The sequence below is a fragment of the Hemitrygon akajei genome, chromosome 8 (assembly GCF_048418815.1).
Source record: "Hemitrygon akajei chromosome 8, sHemAka1.3, whole genome shotgun sequence".
In the NCBI taxonomy this organism is placed as follows: domain Eukaryota; kingdom Metazoa; phylum Chordata; class Chondrichthyes; order Myliobatiformes; family Dasyatidae; genus Hemitrygon; species Hemitrygon akajei.
This window is the reverse complement of record NC_133131.1, coordinates 115451747-115472062: the sequence shown is the minus strand read 5'-3', so window position 1 is coordinate 115472062 and position 20316 is coordinate 115451747. Positions and strand designations below refer to the sequence as shown.

Sequence of the window (20316 nt, the reverse complement as noted above, 5' to 3'; positions counted from 1 at the left end):
TACTGAATTTCAGGATTTTCCTGACAATCATCTTTCCATTAACTAGTTTCTGTCACTACCCTTTCGTCTATAGCAGTGATACATTTATTTCCTTCCACTCCATTGGATTAAATCCAAACCCTACTGAATCTTGGAAAATAACACAGATTGCACCTCTTTCTGGACGTAGACCTGGACAGTATTGGCCTGAAGATCTAGTGATACGTCAGCTTTTGGTTCCATTAACCACTCCACTGTTTTTTCTCTGTTCGTTCATTTAAGTTCGTTAGAACCATGTCTTACAAAAATGTTCCATACACTCTACAGGTTTTCCCCGCTATCCAAAGGTAGAGCGTTCCTATGAAACAGTTCGTAAGCCGGAATGTCGTGAAGTGAATAAGCAATTACCTTTTATTTATATGGGGAAAATTTGTGAACGTTCCCAGACCCAAAAAAAATCTACAAAATCATGCCAAATAACACATAAAACCTAAAATAACAGTAACATATAGTAAAAGCAGGAATGATATGATAAATACACAGCCTATATAAAGAGGAAATACTTTGCTGCAATCATTGCAGCACTGTCTAGCGTAGCATGTGATCTCACTACATAGCGGAAGCAGTCTCACCAGTAACCTTTAAGCTGTGAAGCTGCCAAATCACACCAAATAACAAATCAAACCAAATAACACATAAAAATGCACAGCCTATATAAAGTAGAAATAATGTATGTACAGTGTAGTTTCACTTACCAGAATCGGGAAGACAGCAAGCACATTGATAATGGTGTGTTAGGCTGAGTCGGAGGTCGGGGTACTCGGCAATTTTTTCCAATAAATTGCAGTTTCATCACAGTTAAACACTTGCTTATACAAATAACCACCTTCTGTAATTATTTTCTTCAGTTCTGCTGGGAACTTTTCGGCAGCTTCAGTATCAGCCGAAGCACTCTCTCCAATAAACTTTAAGCTATGAAGTTTCCCTCGCCTCAGAAACCAATCAAACCATCCATGACTACATTTAAATTCCACTTCCGCAACACTTTTATCACCATCGTCCAGTGCTTTCTGTTTCAGCTTATTAAAAAGACTGACTGATTTCCCCTTAAGTATAAGATAACTTAATGGAACACCACGCTTTGTACACCCACCAATCCACTCAAGCAATAGACTTTCCATTTTATCCATTATTGGATGCTGACTAAGAGAGTCCACTTTACTACGAGCAGAACCAACAGTAACGGGGACTTCCGGTAAGATGGCGATTGTTTAGCTGCTCCGAACTTTTGTTCCGTTAATGTCGTTATCTTTGCACTAAATGTCTCAATTTTTTAAACCTTAGTTAGGAATTTTTTCGGTATCTCTTACTTGCCTGTGAACATATCTAACTTACAATGTCTAGCAAGAGTTCTAAATCCGGGAGAAAGGAGGCTATCGCTCCGTCGGACGAGACTTTGGCTGCGCTCGGAAAGCTCCGAGACAAAATTTTAAAGGAATTTAAAACCGCTTTCAAACAGTTAGAAGACAAACTCGATTGGATCAACGATAAAGTGGACAAGCATGCTGAACACTTATCTCGCATCGATTCGACTTCTGAAGATTTAGAAAGTCGTGTTCGATACTTGGAGACTCTCTGTTCCAGCCTAGAGGAAAAATCTAACAAACTTCTTTCCAAAATGGTGGATCTCGAAAATCGCAGCAGGCGATGCAACCTCAGAATTCTTGGATTGCCAGAGGCGACTGAACAGGGATCAACCGTGAAATTTTTCGCCGAGTTTCTCTGTGAGATATTCGGGAAAGATTTGCTTCCGAACCCGCCCGAGCTCGAACGGGCACACAGAGTTTACGTTCCCCCCGGAATTTTGGGCTCCCGTCCGCGACCGGTAATCTTGTGTTTCCATCAATACCAGGTAAAACACAGTCTGATTGTAGAGGCGCGTCGCAGGGGGTCTCTTCCTTTCAAGGATACAACCATTCGCTTTGTGGAAGATTTTGCACCCCAGACCTTAAAGATGCGCGTTGAGTTTAAAGGCGTACTGAAAGTACTGTTTGATCGTGGTTTTAAACCTTCCCTTCGCAACCCTGCTGAGCTACGAATCAAGCTTAATACTGGAAAATACAAATGGCTCAGGTCGGTGAAGGAAGCTGAGGCATTTGTGGCAAGTCTTCTGGCTATCCAGTCATCTTCGGAATCTGATCGGACCTCCTAAAATGGTGGATAAGTACTCCTCGTAGTAAAATTACTTTTTCTGGACTCAGAACCAACAGTAACATTGGCAGCTTTCAAGATTCTTTCTCTCTGCCTATAAATGTTTCAGTGCGTGGACAATGTTCTTACTTCGTTCACCAGAATCGAAACACTTAATTATGTCTAGTTTTACACTAAGTGTAGCAGCCTTATGAGCTCTTTTAGGCTTTTCCGATACCTTAGAACTCATCTTGCTAACAGATGCACAAAATAAATCGGCATGTGTTTAAGCAATGGAAGCTAGAATGCAGTTCTGGGGGAGGAGCTTGGCTGCTCGGGGCGTGCACTGCCTTTTTTCATAACGGTGTAAAAACCCCTTCTGTTTGTGAAAACAGGTAACTAATGTAGGTCTTTTGTAACAGCGAAGTGTCATAAAGCAAATGTTTGAAAAACGGAGGCCACCGGTACTTATTCTCTCTTCTCCTGTTAAACAGATACAGTGTTATTTATTTGTTAGTAAAATGTCTTATGTCCCTTTCTTTCAGCAAGTAACAGCTGCTTATGCAGCCCATTGCCATTTTATACATTAGATATTCTTGCATTTTTATATTCTTTGCCAGGTTACTTTTATATTCCATCTTGTCCCTTTTTATCATGTCTTTAATTAACCTCTGCTTGTTTATGATGTTCCCCTAGTCCTCAGATTTACTACTGATCCTGTCAATATTACCAATTTTTTTGCTTTTCATCTATTATCATATTGTTACGAAACCAGTAACTGGTTTCACTTACCAGCAAAGATAGATATGTCAGTTGAAGTCCAATGGTACTATTTTCAAACGTTTTATTAATAAAGGGGCACAAAAATTAAGGTTAATACAAACATTCAGATAACATGCGTCAATACTCAATCTAAAACGCAGGTACATTAATAATCACTCAGAAATAAGCTCTTTCGTTGTCTAGGGTATAATACTGAGTCCAATTGGAAATATATAAAGAGTCACTCTGAAGTCTGCAGGCTTTTCCCTTTTTGGTTTCACGTGTTGGAGAGAGAGAAGAGAGATTGTTAGGAAAAGAGAACACTTGCCGTTGTCTTTATGAATCAAATCCTCAGCCTCAGAGGATTTGGCTTCCCTGGTGTTAAATAAAAGCGATCTTCCGTTGGTTCCAGCCACAAACCCCGCATTCGGAATTTAACGCACGTGGCTTATTTCAAAATGGCTTCCCGTTCCCACGGGAAGCATTATCGTGCTTCTTGGTGTCTCCTTGGTGCGTCTGAGGGTCGTCCTCTTTCAGACCCTTCTTTATACTGCCTCACGGGATCTCAGGTGTCAATCAGGTTGCAGGTGATGCAATCTCTCTCTCAACCAGCCCACTTTGCCCGAGGGCTTTACAATGTCCCTGCGAGTTGGCACGTCGGCAGTTCCCAGGTGTCTCCTGAGAACAATGCCACAGTCACCAGCTTTTGTCCCAGTGGAATGTCTTTCCATTTCCTGTGTCCATTCAGCCTGTCTCTCTCTCTCTCTTGCTCTCTCTCTCGGGTCATTGACCCCCCCTTCACTAGGGCTCTTACAATTCTCACAAAGGAGGGGGCCGGTATCATAACAATATGTATTCACTGATGGATCATTTATCTGATTGAATGTTATTCATTGAGAATTTTAACATTTTTTCAGGTATTTTAATTGTTTATGAGCTAGGAAACTTTTTAATACAATTTCTAAGTCTAACTAAGCCAATTTATCTCTCATACCAATAGAATTAGCCTTTTTTTAAAGTTATATTCGAGGCCAACTAGTGATCCCTGGCGCTAGGGTATCACTACATTTAGGCGACTGATGACCTCGCGTGGGTAATGACTTCGCATGCGTAATAATCTCGTGTGCGTTCAAGTTCAACAGTGGGCGTGATAGGGAATGAAGAAAGGTGCAGCTGACTCATATTGTTTCATATCGCCAAATCATATTGTTTCCTCGCAGCCTGGTAGCATATGCTTTGCGGCCCTGTGGTTGGGGACCACTGTGCTAGAGAGGCCAGAACTAGGAATATTATACAGTTTAATATTTGGCTAAGGAGTTGGTGTAGGAAGAGAGGGGATAAGTCTTTTGGATCATTAAGCTCCCTTCCAGGCAATGAGGGACCCATGAAAAGAGATGCTTTGCACCTGAAGTGGAGAAGGACTTATGTCCTAGTGGGAAGGTTTGTTAATGCTGCACGATGGGGTTTAAACTAGAGTGCCAGAACAATTAGAGGAGAAGTTGTGTAGGCAGATGCTGGTAAGACTTCAGACAAAGTAAGGAATCAAAAGGTTCAGCATGGTGCGACTAGTATCCTGGGCTGTGTATATTTCAATGCAAGAAGTATCGTAGGAAAGGTGGAGGAGCTCAGAGCATGGATTCACACATAGAATTATGACATTGTAGCCATTCATGAGACTTGGTTGTAGGAGGGGCAGGACTGCCAACTCAATATTCCAGGGTTCCATTGTTTAAGACATGACAGAACTGGAGGGATTAAAGGAGGAAGGGTGGCACTACTAACTGGAAAATTTTACAGCAGTGCTCTGTCAGGACGGACTGGAGAACTTGACTAGTGAGGTGTCATGGGTGGACTGAGAAATAAAAAAATGTATGACCATGTTAATGGGGCTGTAAATAGACTGCCCAACCCAACTGTCCTAGAGATTTCGATGAACAAATTTGTAAAGAGATCGCAGAAACGTCGCAGAGATGTGCAAGAAACGTAAGGCTGTACAGTAGGTGATTTTAATTATCCACATATTCCCTGGGAATCCCATACTGTAAAAGGATTAGATGGAATAGAGTTTGTCAAATGGTTCAGGAAAGTTTCCTTCATCAGTACGTGGAAGTCCTAACGAGAGAGTGTGCGATACTGGATTTGCTATTGGAGAATGAGACAAGGCAGGTGACAGAAGTTTGTGTAGGGGAACACTTCGCATCCAGTGACCAGAATGCCATTAGTTTCAAAGTAAATATGCAAAGAGATAAGTCTGGTCCACAGGTTGAGATCCTAAATGAGAGAAAGACCAATTTTTATGGTATCAGAAATGATCTGGCAAATGGGGATTGAGACACACTATTTTCTGACAAAGGTGAGAGGCCTTCAAAAACAAAATTTTAAGAGTACAAAGCTTGTAGCTGCCTGTCAGAATAAAAGGTAAAGATATCAAGGGTAGGGAACCTTGGTTTTCAAGAGATATTGGTCCAAAGAAAAAAGGTGTAAAACAGGTATAAGCAAATAGAAACAAATGAGGTACTTACGGAATTCAAGAAATGCTTGCGAACACTTAAGAATGAAATCAGGAAGGTTAAAAGAAAGCATGAAGTTGGTCTAGCAGATAAGGTGAAGGAGAATCCTGAGAGATTCTACAAGTATGTTAAGAGCAAAAGGATCGTTAGGGACAAAATTGAGCTTCTGGAAGACTGGAATGGTAATCCATGTATAGAGCCAAAACAGATGTAGGAGATCTTAAATGAATTCTTTGGATCTTTATTTACTAAGTTGATAGATACAGTGTCTATAGAAATGAGGCAAAGTGGCATCAACTTAATTGACCCTGTACAGATTATGGGGAAGAAGGTGTTTGCTACCTTGAGGCAAATCAGGGTGGATAAATCCCCAGGACCTGACAAGGTGTTCTCTCAGACGCAATGGGAGACAAAGTGCAGAAATTGGACCCTAGAGAAATTTAAAACATCCTTAGCGATAGGAGCGGTACCAGAGGATTGGAGGGATAGAGAATGATGTGCTGCTGTTTAAAAAAGGCTGTAAACAGAAACCAAGAAATTATAGGCTGGTGAGTCTGACATCAGCTGTGCGAAATCATTGGAAGGTATTCGAAGAAAGCAGATATATAAGTATTTGGATAGACATAGACTTATTAGGGATAGTCAGCATAGCTTCTTGTGTGGTAGGTCATGTCTAACCAATCTTATAGAGTTTTTCAAGGGTGTCACCAAGAAAGTTGATGAAGGCAAGGCAGTGGATGTTGCCTACATACACTTTAGTTAGGCATTTTACAAGGTCCTGCAAGGGAGACTGGTCAAGAAGATTCAGTTGCTTGGCATACAGGACGAGGTAGTAAATAGGAAAATAGTAAATATTGGCATTGTGGGAGAAGCCATGCAGTGGTAGTAGAGGGTTGCCTCTCTGACTGGAGGCCCATAACTAGTGGAATGCCACAGGGATCTGTGCTGGATCCTTTGTTGTTTATATCAATCATCTGGATGATAAGGTGGATAACTGGATTAGCAAATTTATGGATGACACCAAGATTAGGGGTGTAATGTACTGTGATGAAGGCTATCATGGCTTGTAGAGGGATCTGCATCAGCTGGAAAAATGGGCTGAAAAATGGCAGATGGAATTTAATGCAGGCAAGTGTGAGGTTTTGTACTTCAGTGGGACAACGAAAGTAGGTCTTACACAGTGAACAGTAGGGCAGTGAATAGTAGTGTGGAAGAACAAAGGGATCAGGGAATACATTTTCATTGAAAATGGTGTTATAAGTAAATGGGTTGTAAAGAAAGCTTTTGGCAAGATGGCCCTCATAAATCAATGCATTGAGTACAGAAGATAGGATGTTAAGTCAAATTTGTACAAGACTTTGATGAGGCCTAATTTGGAGTATTGTGTGCAATTTTGGTCACCTACCTACAGGAAAGATATAAACAAATTTGAAAGGAGGCAGAGAAATTTTACAAAGATGTTGCCTGGTCAGGAGGACCTGAATTATAAGGAAAGATTAAAAAAGAAGTGAGGAAGAATGTAAAAGATTGTGAGGAGATTTGATAGAGATAAACAAAATTATTCTTTAGAACCTAAAAGATTGAGAGGAGATTTGATGGAGGTACACAAAATTATGAAGGGTATATATAGGGTAAATGCATGCAGGCTTTTTCCGCTGAGATTGGGACTACAAGCAGAGATCATGGCTAAAGAGTGAAAGGTGAGAAGTTTAAGGAGAAACTTCTTCACCCAGAGGGTCGTGAGAATATAGAATGAGCTGCCAGCACAAGTGGTCCATGTGAGTTCGATTTCAACATTTAAAAGAAGCTTGGATTGGTTTGTGGATAGTAGGGAAATGGAGGACTATGGTCCCAGTGTAGGTCGTTGGGAGTAGGCAGCTTAAATGGTTTTGGCTTGAACTAGATGGAACGAAGGGCCTGTTTCTGTGCTGTACTCCCTATGACTCTAAATCAGTTAGAATTCTTTGAGGGAAAAACAAGCAGAATGGACAAAGGAGAATCAGTGGATATTGTTTACTTGGATTCTCGGAAGCCCTTAGACAAGATGCCTCACGTGATGCTATTTAACAAGATTAAGAGCCCATGGTATTACAGGAAAGATACTGGCATGGATAGAAGATTGGCTGACTGGCAGAAAGCAAAGAGTGGGAGTAAAGTGGGTCTTTTCTGCTTGGCTGCTGGTGACTAGTGTTGTTCCGCAAGGGTCTGTGTTGGGACCACTTCTTTTCACATTATACGTCAATGATTTGGATGGGAGAATTGATGGCTTTGCAGATGATACAAAGATAGGTGGAGGGGCAGGTAGTGTTGAGGAAGCAAAGAGTCTGCAAAGGACTTAGACAGATTGTGAGAATGGGCAAAGAAGTGGCAGGTAGAATATAGTGTAGGTAAGTGTATGGTCATGCACATTAGTAAAAGGAATAAGACTGTAGACTATTTTCTAAATGGAGAGAAAAAAGGTTCTTGGGAGAATTCCCTAAAGGTTAACATGCAGTTTGAGTTGGTAGTAAGAAAGGGAACTGCAGTGTTAGCATTTATTTTGAGAGGACTATAATATAAAATCAAGGATGTAATGCTGAGGCTTTATAAGATACTGGTCAGACCACACTTGGAGTATTATGAGCAGTTTTGGGCCCCTTATCTAAGAAAAGATGAACTGGCATTAGAGAGTCTCCAGAGGTCACAAGGATAATTCTAGGAATGCAAGAGTTAATGTATGAGGAGCATTTGATGGCTCTGGGCCTGTACTCACTGGAGTTTAGAAGAATGAAGGGGGATTTCATTCAAATCTATTGAATATTGAAAGGCCTAGATAGATTGGATGTGGAGAGGATGATTCCTATGCTGGAAGAGTCTAGGACCAGAAGGTACAGCCTCAGAATAGGCCTTCTGATCATTGATGATGATGAGTCCCACTATTGTTGTGTCTTCAGTGAACTTAACAATGTTATTGTTCAGGTGTTTGGCCATCCAATCACTTGTGAGCAGAATGTACAACAATGGGCTCTGCACACAGCCTTGGGGGTGGGGGCACCTGTGTTGAGGATAATGGGGAGATAGAGCTGCAATTAGGAAGGCACATGGTATGTCAGGCTTATTTAGAAGAGGATTTGAGTATATGTGTAAGAGTATTTTGTGGATGTTTACAGGGCATTGATGAGACAGCAATGGAATTTTGTGTGCAGTTTCTGTCTCTTCATATGAGGGAAGATATCCTTAGAAGAGAGAGTGTGTGCAGCAAAGATTGACTGGTCTGATTCCTAGGATCACACACAAAATGCTGGTGGAACGCAGCAGGCCAGGCAGCATCTGTAGGGAGAAGCAATGTCGACGTTTCAGGCCGAGACCCTTCGTCAGGACTAACTGAAAGGGAAGATAGTAAGAGATTTGAAAGTAGGAGGGGGAGGGGAAAATGCGAAATGATAGGAGAAGACCGGAGGGGGTGGGGTGACCTGACGAAGGGTCTCGGCCCGAAACGTCGATAGTGCTTCTCCCTATAGATGCTGCCTGGCCTGCTGCATTCCACCAGCATTTAGTGTGTGTTGCTTGAATTTCCAGCATCTGCAGATTTCCTCGTGTTTGCCTGATTCCTAGGATGACAGGATGGATGTATAAGGAGAAATTTGAAGCAACCCACACAAAACGCTGGAGAAACTCAGCAGGCCAGGCAGCATTAATGGAAAAGAGTAAACAGTCGATGTTCCGAACGTAGACACCTCATCAGTACTGGCCAGTCAGGGCAAAACATTGACTGTTTATTCTTTTGCTTAGATGCTGCCTGGCCTGCTGAGTTTCTCCAGCATTTTATGTGTACTACTTTAGATTTCTCATGTTAAGGAGATGTATGAGTTGATTATGCTGAAATTCGCTGGAGCTTAGAACATTGAGAGGAGAATATATAGAATCCTATAAAATTTTAATATAGCAAGACAGACCAGATGAAGGGACAATGGTCCAAAAGACTGGAGAGTCCAGATTCAATGGTCATTGCCTCAGGATGCAGGGTATTCCTGTAAAAACTGGCATCGACAGAAACTCTTCACTCCGACGATGGTGACTCTGTGAAATTTCCTACCAATGAAAGCAGTAGAGGCTAAGTCATTAAGTATATTGAAGAATGTCACAGCATGGTCAAGATCTGAGTAGACTGTTACTGTGACAATTTCATCTGTATTAAGCATTGGGACATATGCACTGATGACATGAGCAGATTGGCTGTTGCTGACTGTCATTGATTCCTACTGGGAGCGCTGGTAGCTGACTGATGAGCTTGTTCTTAATTGCAAAGACAACATTTCTGTCATTGTACAATAAAAAAAAGCTGCAGCCTTCCCTCTTCCTTTCAGCTGAGGCCATCTTAACTCACCAAAACTATTGACATTGATATTATTTCTTTTAAGTTCTCTCACAACTACAGCAGTATCATTTCAAATTATATATTATCTGTTATTCATTGGAGGGCAAACATTTGATGCTTCAAAAGTTACCAGATTCTTGATTAGGAGTAACTCAGAGAAGATGGATGAAATCGAGAAAAGGAATGAAAATCTGAATGCTGAGTATGTGAGGAACAATATACGATAAGAAAATTATTAACTGAAGTTGTTGAATTCTTGAGTTGTTGAAGCATGAAGTATATTATAATGTACCATGGAGGAAGATGAGGTGCTGTTCATCAAGCTTGATCTGACCTTGATTGGAAAAGGTTAGGAGGACAAAGGCTCAAGTAACAGACAGTATTCCTATGACAGAAGTTTTTAAGTATAATTCTTTTTTAATGTGGGGAGATTTGCCCAGAGGCAGAAAAGACTTAAAACAGGTGGAAACTTACTGCAAACACGAGGAAATCTGCAGATGCTGGAAATTCAAGCAACACACACAAAATGCTGGTGGAACACAGCAGACCAGGCAGCATCTGTAGGGAGAAGTGCTGTCGACGTTTCGGGCCAAGACCCTTCGTCCTGACTGTGTTCCACCAGCATTTTCTGTGGGAAACTTACTGCAAGGAGCTTTTATAAAGATTAGAGAGAGTGGGAAGGAAACAACTTCTCAAGCCCAATGTCAATCTCCTGCTCTGAACGTAGGTGTTCTGTTGAAAGGGTCACTCATTCTGCATTTACTTTCCCCTCTGGAGGAGTACTTAATGTATTTCACTCAACTGGGACATTTACGTGTAAATCACCTGGAATGTGTGTTTGGGTCCCTGGATGACAGGAATGGACAAGGTACAAGAGCAGGTGATACATCTCATGAGATTATATGGGAAGGTCCTATCAGAAGGAGAGGGGTTTTGAAGAAGACCAGAACACTGAAGCGTGAATGATCCTTTCAGAGTGCTGAAAGGAGAGGGTAAGTAGACTCTATTGGTGGCATAACACTGGAGGTATTGGAAATTACAAATACCGATCCATTGAATCTATAGTTGGTGGAGTGGAAAGTGAGGACAAGGGAATGTGATCCTTGTGCAAGTGTGAGGATATTGAGAGAGCATAATTGTGAGATATGGAACAGTGTGCGAAACAGTTGAGAGCCCTGTTAGTAGTGGAGTAGGAGAAACTACATGTAAGGAAATAAGAAAACATCTTGCAAGCAATAGTGTGGAAGGCATTGTCATCAGAACGCATATGGTAGAACCAAAGAAGAAATGAGATTGGAATGGAATTTTTGTTTGAAGTAAGGTGAAATCAAATGAGGTGGTCCATGTATGTAATGTTCAGTGGCAGAAAAAAACTTAAAATGAATGAAGATGTCCTAAGTTCTGCAATGAAAGGAAACCATAAATCTTTTGGTCAGGCAATGAGCAGGATAGATAAGCTGCTATCAGTGGCTCTATGTAGACGGCACTGTAACTGTTAGCAAAATGTTTTACACAGCTGTCTGTAGGGAGTTTGTATGTTCTGCCCATGCCTGTGTGGGTTTCCTCTCACTGCTCTATTTTCTTCTCACATTCCAAATCAATGCAGGTTAGGGTTAGTAAAGTTGTGGGCGTGCTATTTGGCACTGGAAGCATGGCAACACTTGCAGGCTGTCCTCAGCAAATCATTGGACTGTGGAGGTCATTGATGCAAATTATGCATTTCACTGTATGTTTCGATGTTCATATGACAAATAAAGCTGTTTTTTAGTCTTTAAATATTCTATTTGTATTTTCAAAAGTCATTTGATAAGATGTTCCAAAGAAGGACTCTCAGGAGTGGAGAGGGATTAAAAGCTGAAAATGCTGGGAACTCTTCAGCAGGTCAAGCAGCACCTGTAGAAAGGGAAACAGTAAATGTTTCAGGTCTGAGATTTTCAAAGTTGGATAGAGTAAGGCTCAAAAGGAAAAAAAAATTAAATAGCAAGAATAAATTACGCTGTTATATGAGCAGAGCCAAAAGGATATGTATGACCCCTCTATTTACAGTGTATATTCAAAGAGGAAACAATAGTCAAGCTAGCTGACAATTTGAAACTGGTAATGTGGACTGAGAGGAGGATACAGAGAGCCTGTAAATGTATTACAGGTTAATTCAGTGGCCCAGAAAGATGCCAAATGAAATTATTTCAAGAAATCCAGTATTGTTCACTTTTGTTCAAAAGATAACAAATCAAACATGTTTTAAAAGTGAATGTTGTTATTCTTTTGTAGTTGGATATACATAGCTCACTGAAAGTTTAACATTCAGCTGCAGTGTAATTTAGTCCTGAAATAAGGAGAATTTTCATAAAGTCAAGGATTTGTTTTGGAGTCCTCTACAACAGACTTCATTATAAAAGGCTTTGGTTAACACATTTTTTAAACTAAAGCAGTCATGGGGTATAAAGATTGGGCAAGAAAGTAAGTTTGAAAAGGGATTTACGACGACCTTTTATTTAACATTGCAGCAAGTTTGAGAGACCATACAGCATAGCCACACACTCAAAATGCTAAGGAACTCAGCAGGCCAGGCAGCATCTATAGAAAACAGGAAACAGTCAGCGTTATTGGCCAAGACCCTTCATCAGGACTCACCTCATATCTGTGATTCAGTATAGTCCTATAGTTTCTTACGTCCTCTGCATTGCTTCAATAAAACAAAATATAAATGTATTAATCAGAGAACATGGGACTACCTTAGATAGACATCTTTGTTAGCATGGACAAGTTAGGCCAAAGATATCTAGCTGAATTTAAAACTGACACAACCTTTTTATCATGTTTTTGTGTTACATCTGCAACTACATTTCAAAATTACTCAGTACCCCAGGAAATATACTTAGGTGCTACTAAGTACCTGAGACCTTATTGTATCAAAAGAAGAAAGTACATATTCAAAATGTATTTTCATGATGATTGATATAATTTCTTGGTATGAAATTGCATCATTCCTTGCATTTAATAATAAAAGGGTCAAAGTGTACATCAACTGTGAAGAATAAAAGTGCAGTTTGATATACAAATTTAAACCCGTAATGTCTTAGAATAACAAGTATTACACTAATGAACTGCATTGTATTTGACAATTTTGTGGTTAAGCTTTCCTTAAACATCTAAACCACAAACATTTTATTAAAAACAGGAAACCTCAAATGGTGTTTTTTTTTGAGAATTGGAAACTTAACCTTGAAGAACATTTTGTTTTATTTCAAAAACATTCATCCCAACAATATTTCTACTATTCTATGAATTAAGGAAATGTATCACATAACTTAAGATTACTTTTGATGAAAGTCCAAAAATGTGTTGTGCCATATTTGACATCATAACAATAGACTGGGTAGTGATAAGGTGATCTGTGAGGGGGCTACAAATCTGAAAAGATAGATTAAGAGAGAAAAGGAAACATGTGGAATTTATTGATTTTAGTAGGAAGAACAGAAAAACAGAATACTTCTGATGCTATGAGCAAATATTGTTGCATAAAGAGATCTCCACCTGTTGGTTCTTGAGATGCAGGAAGTCAGCATGCATTGCAATGTGAATTTAGAAAACAATTATTGTGCTGGCATTTAATAGAGTATTTTGAGTAGAAAAAGTTTTGCTGAGATTCAATGGAACTCTGCAGAATTAGAAATCAGGTTTAATATCACAGGTGTATATCGTGAAATTGGTTGTTTTGAGCAGCAGTACATTGCTATACATAATAAAAAATATGAAAATTACTATAGAAATATATATAGAAATTTAAATTAAAAAGTAGTGCAAGAAGAGAGCAAAAAAAAGAAAAATATTGAGGTAGTGTACGTTGTCCATTCAGAAATCTGATGGTGGAAGGAAAGAAGCTTTTCCTGAAACATTAAGTGTGTACCTTCAAGCTCCTGAACCTCCTCTCTAATGGTAGCAATGAGAAGAGAGCATGTCCTGGGTGATATGATGGATGCTTCCTTTTTGAGGCATTGCCTTTTGAAGGTGTCCTCAATGCTGGGGAGGCTAGTGCCTATAATGGAGCTGGCTGAATTTACAACTTTCTGTAGCTTTTTCTCATCCTGTGCAACAGCCCCCTCCATACCACAGAGTAATGTAGCCATTCAGAATGTTCTACACAGTACATCTATAGAAGTTCACTAGAGTCTTTGTTGACATACCAAATCTCCTTAAACTGCTAATGAAATACAATCATTGTCATGAGAGATTGATGATGTCCTTGCCATTTGGTTGGCTCATTCTTTAGTGTCTTACCTGGTTACATCATCAGGGCCTGATGAGTTGCGAGGGTTAACCCTCCTAAAAAGATGTTCTGATTTCAGCCTCCAAAATGGAGATCACAGGATCACCAGATGCTGGAGGGATTTACACAGGTGTGTTTAAAGTCTCCCTTTCAAAGCATGCATAAAAGGTGCTGAGCTCATCTGGGAGTGAAGCATCACAGCAATTCATGATGTTAGGTCTTGCTTTGTAGGAAGTAATGGCCTGCAATCCCTGTTAGAACTAACATGCATCCAATTCCATCCTTAACTTCAAATGGATTCATTTTTTTTACTCTTAAAATAGTCTTCTGTAGCTTGTGCATGGACTTTTTGTATAGTTCTGGATCATCGATCTTGAGACCTCATCTGAAGTACTGTCAAGAGGTTTGGTCTTCATGCCAGAAGAATATACGTGTTGACACAAAATGCATTACAAATTCTCAAAATTGGTTCCTGGATTTCCGGATCATTTCACAAAGAGGTATTGAGGAAGATTATTCTATACATGCTTGGAGACATTTGAAAGAAATTGGCAGGGTAGATGCTGAAAAATGTTTCCTTTAGCAGGAATCTAGAATCAGGGGACAGTTTCAGGATGAGGTTGAGATGAGATGTTTCTTCATACAAGAAGAACCCTGTTCCAAAAGGCTGGAGTGCTCATATGTTGACTATATTCAAAGATGGAGTCAGTAATTGATTTTGGAAACAGAGTGTTGGAACAGGCTTGAGAGGTTATATGATTCATTCCTGCTTCTATTTTGGGTGTTCAAATTTTCTGTTAGTTAGTAGTGCACCTGGTTCTAAGATAAAAGGTTGTATGTCCAAAAACCCTTGCAGAAACTTTACCACTCAGCACTATTTTAAAGAGGAATTAGTAACCTGGCCAATGTGCACCCCTCAAATCAAAATTACCAAAGATAGATTATATCTGGATTTAACATGTTTTATGACACACTGCAGAGGAGCATCCATTGACATCTGTGTTTTGCACTTTATACAAGTTGTTATACTTCAAAAGTATTTTATTGGCATCACGCTGTGTCTCAGGTTTCTTCGTGAATCCAAGTTAAAGTTTATATGCATAAATTCAAATAGTTCGCTTTAAAAGGAAATGGATAAATATTGCTGTCACTAAGCTACCAAGCTGAATAAGAAGCAAAACACAACTGGACAGTTAAATGATCAACAATATGGAATACACGATAAGTGAAGTGACTTTCATTTCGATGATCAGTGGTAAGAAATATGGAATATACTGTACCCCCAAAAAGTCTACGAGTCAAGGAATTACAGAGGAAGGTAAAATTTAAATTAGTATTGTAAGATCAATTGAGATATGGATAAATGCTTAGTATTCTAAACTATGTTCATGGTTTTTTTTGTAAGAATCTTGAAGCTGTTGTTTGTAGGTGAAGTGTACCATGCAAAAAGGAAAGTAAAAGCAATTTCCCATCATTTTGAGTTTTCTTTATTCTGTTTCATGAAATATATTTAGTATATAATGAACATAGCATTTCCTATTTTGTCTAGTAGGTTTTTAAACTAATTGCTTTATATATGTCCGGTTCTCTTGTTTCTGAAAATAACTGTTAGGTCGTCACTAGAAATAATAGATACAGACCAAATACCTTAGAAATATCAGCAAGAGTAGTCAGGATTCATGTAAATTCAGTAAAGTGAACCAAAGGAACATTAAATTAATAGGCCACATATTGCTAGCTCCAATTTGAAAACTTGTGTTCAGACCAATTCTACTATCCTCACTACTCCATTCTTACATTTACCTTCTGTTGTCAAACAACTCTTAAGGTATTCCATGCATTACTGCCGATCCCTGCCCTTTTTTCCAAAAAAAAATTAAGGTTACCTTAAACAAATGTTGCAGGAATTAATTAAAACATTTATATTTGTAACCGGGTGACCATTGAATGCTATTCATTATCGTTAAAAAGTGTACTCAGGCATTCATCCGGGTAATGCGAGAGTGGTTGTCTGTGCTTTTAAGTGGAGATTGTGACGTCATTACGCACACGCAGGATAGCGGGGAGACCATTTTGCTTTCTGCTGCAGGAACTGGTGGGGCTTTGGGATCAAGTTCTCCCAGAGGTGCTAGGCATGGTGAGGAAAGATTTTCACGAGTAAAGATCTCGATGCTGGATAGCGTGGCTTGCAAAGTTCCTTACCTGCCAAGCAGAATTGCCACTACCATATTAGTTCCGTATTAGTACTGTATTAGTTTTGTGCGATTTTCTTTGTATTTTTATACTGCATATGCAATTGGTGGACACACAAGTGTGTGGATCGAACATTAAACGGAGATTGTAACGGCGGGATCTGATTGTAAAGTTTGTTCGTTTTGTTTTAAGACCCTCTTCTGGCACTTAAACATCTAAAACAGATAAAGGAATTAAAACCCAAAAAAGTAGTTGTTGTCTCGAGTGTGTACTTTTCCCTGGGCTACAACATATTAATAAAGGCAAAGTGTAGAAACATAAATCTCACTTGTTTTTAGTTACCCTGATCTTCAGTGAATATTGGCTGTCGTCCCATTCAAATGAAAAGAATGCACTTCCTAGTTGGTGTAAAACTGAGCAACCTTCTGCAGTGTATTCAGACTTCAGCTTGTGCAGCACTCTGCCGCAGTTAATAGAGTTGCTACTATAGTGACCGTAACTGACTTAAATGATTACCACCCAGTGGCACTGACATCAACAATCATGAAGTGCTTTGAGCGGCTGGTAATGCATCATTCAAAATCCCACCTACATTGGATCCTTTCCTGTTCGCCTACTGCTCAAACCAGTGCACTGATGATGGCATAGCATCCTGCCCAGCTAGAAAACAGTTGCTCATATGTCAAGTTGTTCAGCAACTTCAGTTCAGCATTTAAAACGCTCATCCTTCAGAGGCTGGTGGGTAAACTGTTCTCGTTGGGATTCAGCACCCCTCTCTGTAAGTGGATTTTGGATTTCTTGATGGAAAGACTCCAGTTAGTCTGCTGCTGTTTACACTGCTGACTCATGACTGCACTGCCAGATCCATCTCAAACTGCATAATCAAGTTCACTGATGATACAACATTGCTTGGCCTCATCAACCCCAATGATGAGTTGGCACACAGAGAGAAGGTAGAATAGTTTGTCAAGTGGTGTGAGAACAACAACCTGAGTCTCAAAGTGGACAAGAAAATGAGATGATTGTAGACTTCAGAAAGGCACAGGATGAGCACTAAGTTTCTTGGTGTGCGCATAATGGACAATCTAACCTGGACCCACAACAACTCCTCACTAGTCAAGAAGGAACAGCACTTTCTGAAGAGATTGAGGCGTGTAAGTCTCCCTACCCTCATTCTAACAACTGTCTCCAGGAGCACTATCGAGAGTCTGGCTGCATCATTGTGTGGTACGGAAGCTGCGAGGCATCAGTCTGCAAGGCCCTATAGAGGATAGTTTAAAAACTGCCAAGAGAATCACTGGGGCCTTCCTCCCTCCTATTTGTGACATTTATCTGGAGCATTGTATACAAAGGGCCCAAAGCATTGTAATCCCTGCCACCCATTCCACAATCTCTTTGATCCACTTTCATCAGGGAGGAGGTCCAGGAGCATCAGGATTAGGACTGCCAGACTGGGTAACAGCTTCTTCCTTCAGACTGTGAGGCTAATGAATACCCTGCCACCACTGAGGTCTCATCACTAGGACAGCGGGCTATTTATTAGTGAAGGGATGTACTGTTTACTTGTGCTGTGCACTACATGCATCTTGAATTATATTTTAGTAACTTTGTCATGGTAATATTTTGTTTTAAGTGCTGTGTGGGTGAACTGTGGTCCGGATGATGTTTTTCATTTGGTTGTACATATGTACAGTCAGATGACATGAACTTGACCTGAGCTCCAAGGATTAAGGTTTAATACCATGCACCAGTGCTGTCTGCATGAAGTTCACACATTCTCCCTGTAACCATTTTCCAGTAACAATTTCTCTGTAAACAAATACAACAGAATCAGTGAAAAATGACACACAAACCATGACTAACAATCAATGTGCAAAAGAAACAAACTCTGCAAATACAAGAAAAATAAGTATAAATAAATAAATATTGGCCTTCATTAGTCGGGGCATTGAGTTCACGAGCCATGAGTAACGTTGCAGCTCTATTAACCCGTCATTAGACCATGCTTGTTCACTTCTGCTTTCCTCATTCTCGGAAGGATTTGGAAGCTTTAGAGAGGGTGCAGAGGAGATTTACCAGGATGCTGCCTGGATAAGAGAGCATGTCTTATGGAGAAAGGTTGAGTGAGCTAGGATTTTTCTCTTTGGAGTGAAGGAGGATGAGAGGTGACTTGATAGAGGTGTACAAAATGAAAAGAGGTGTAAGTAGAGTGGACAGTCAGAGACTTTTTCCCAGGGCAGAAATGGCTAATACCAGGGATCATCAGTTTAAGGTGATTGGAGGAAAGTATAGGGAAGATATCAGAGTTCAGTCTCCTTACACTAGAGAGTGGTCAGTGAATGGAATGCTCTGCCAGGGTTGGTGGTGGAGGCAGATACGTTCTGGATATTTAAAAGATACATTGGTACATAGATAATAGAAAAATAGAGGGCTCTGTGGGAGGGAAGGGTGAGACTCAACCTGGAGTAAGTTAAAGGGTCAGCACTTCATTGTAATGTGCTGTACTGTTTCATGTTCTTTGTTCTAATACTGAGAACATGAGTCGTAGAGTCTTTCAAACTAAGTCCATGGGTTGTTGTCCTAAAATATAGAATTGTATTGTAAAACTTAGTTGCCTAAATAGGTATGGAAATACTAAATAGTCAAGCAATTTATGTAAAGATTTATGCATAGAACTGTGGTGTTGATACACAGTAATCTCTGTATTTACGCAATCCACACTCTCCTCCTGAGTGTATGGTACATAGTTTATCCAAAGATGTTCAGTGAAGTGACTTCTAGGAAATGTGTTACAAGACAGGTGTGTCAAGTAGTACAAGACAAAACATAGTTATTTCTGTTTAAGTCACAGAAAATAATTTGCTACTATCACATTGGTTAATGGATAGCAATGAAATAGATAGCTCCTATGCGTATTTAAGCCATATACCCTTATGGATTAAGAGAGCTAAGGAGGGAAAAGAGAAGAGGAGCAGAGAAAAAGAGGAGCAAAAATAGTGTATTTCAGGGATCAGCGTTAGATCCAACAACATCCTAGTCCTGCATTTGACTGAGTATGGTGGAAGTCGAGGCTGGATGCATGTATTGTTTTGTCAATTTGTGTATTCCAGCATGCTTTCTTTTCTATATCAAAATCTTCTTTAATTAACGGTAATTTAGTTAGAAGATACAAGCATTCATTTACCTAACAATGTTTGCATTTTGGCCCAATTAAGTGGTTGCCCGATTAGCCAAAGTTTCTTGTAAATAGTTAGAACTTTATATTTTTAAAAAAGCAAACTATCCTTTAACTGAATAATAAATTTTGTATTTAAATGAAATACAGAATTAGAACACTACCAATGCTACTACTGTACTATAAAATTGTGTATTAGTTTCCAATAGTTATTGACAGGGGAATTCATACTGTGTACTCTGCTGCGTTCTTTTAATTGACTGTAAATAAACAAAATCAGTGCAGACACTAAGTGTAGATAATGTACTACCTTCATACAATGTTTTTGACAATTGCATCCTCTAAATCTTCATTTTCATTGTAACATTCAAGCTGATTGTCAATTCCTTCAAATTCTTCATAGTTTCTAACTTGTTGGAGTAGTGAAATCATTTCATTTTCATTCCTGGCCATTTCTGGTATCTCCAAGCCTGAATGCTTGAAACTGCAGTGAGTAAAATAGTTCTAAATTGTCTTACTGCTTATTTCTTGCAACTATCAGTGACAAAAATCACTGCTTTTTGAATACAAACACATGCAACTGATGCTATTTCAAAGCTGATGACTCTGAGCACAGCATAGCGACTAATGGCCACACAAGTGCGCATGGCCAGCACTAGTTAAAAAATGTTTGGCAACAGTCTTCTGCCCAGTTAGGTGGCATAGTGTCCCAAATAAATGAAGGGAATTCATTTATTTTCTCAATTTAGTTTTTGTTCTTTAAAAGTTGTCACAAATAAACAATTGCACTGATTAACCAATGGACTGGTTAACTGGAATCCACTGTATTTGAAAAATGCTTGCAAGAATTTGCATGAAGTCAGATTTCCATGAGTCAGGG

General features: G+C 39.6%; 1 protein-coding gene across 6 annotated transcripts in view; it reads left to right on the top strand.

Moving 5' to 3' along the window:
• Nucleotides 1–20316, top strand: part of tbc1d5 (TBC1 domain family, member 5) — a 477565-nt gene that overhangs the window by 302429 nt on the left and 154820 nt on the right. The gene's annotated exons all lie outside the window — the stretch shown is intronic.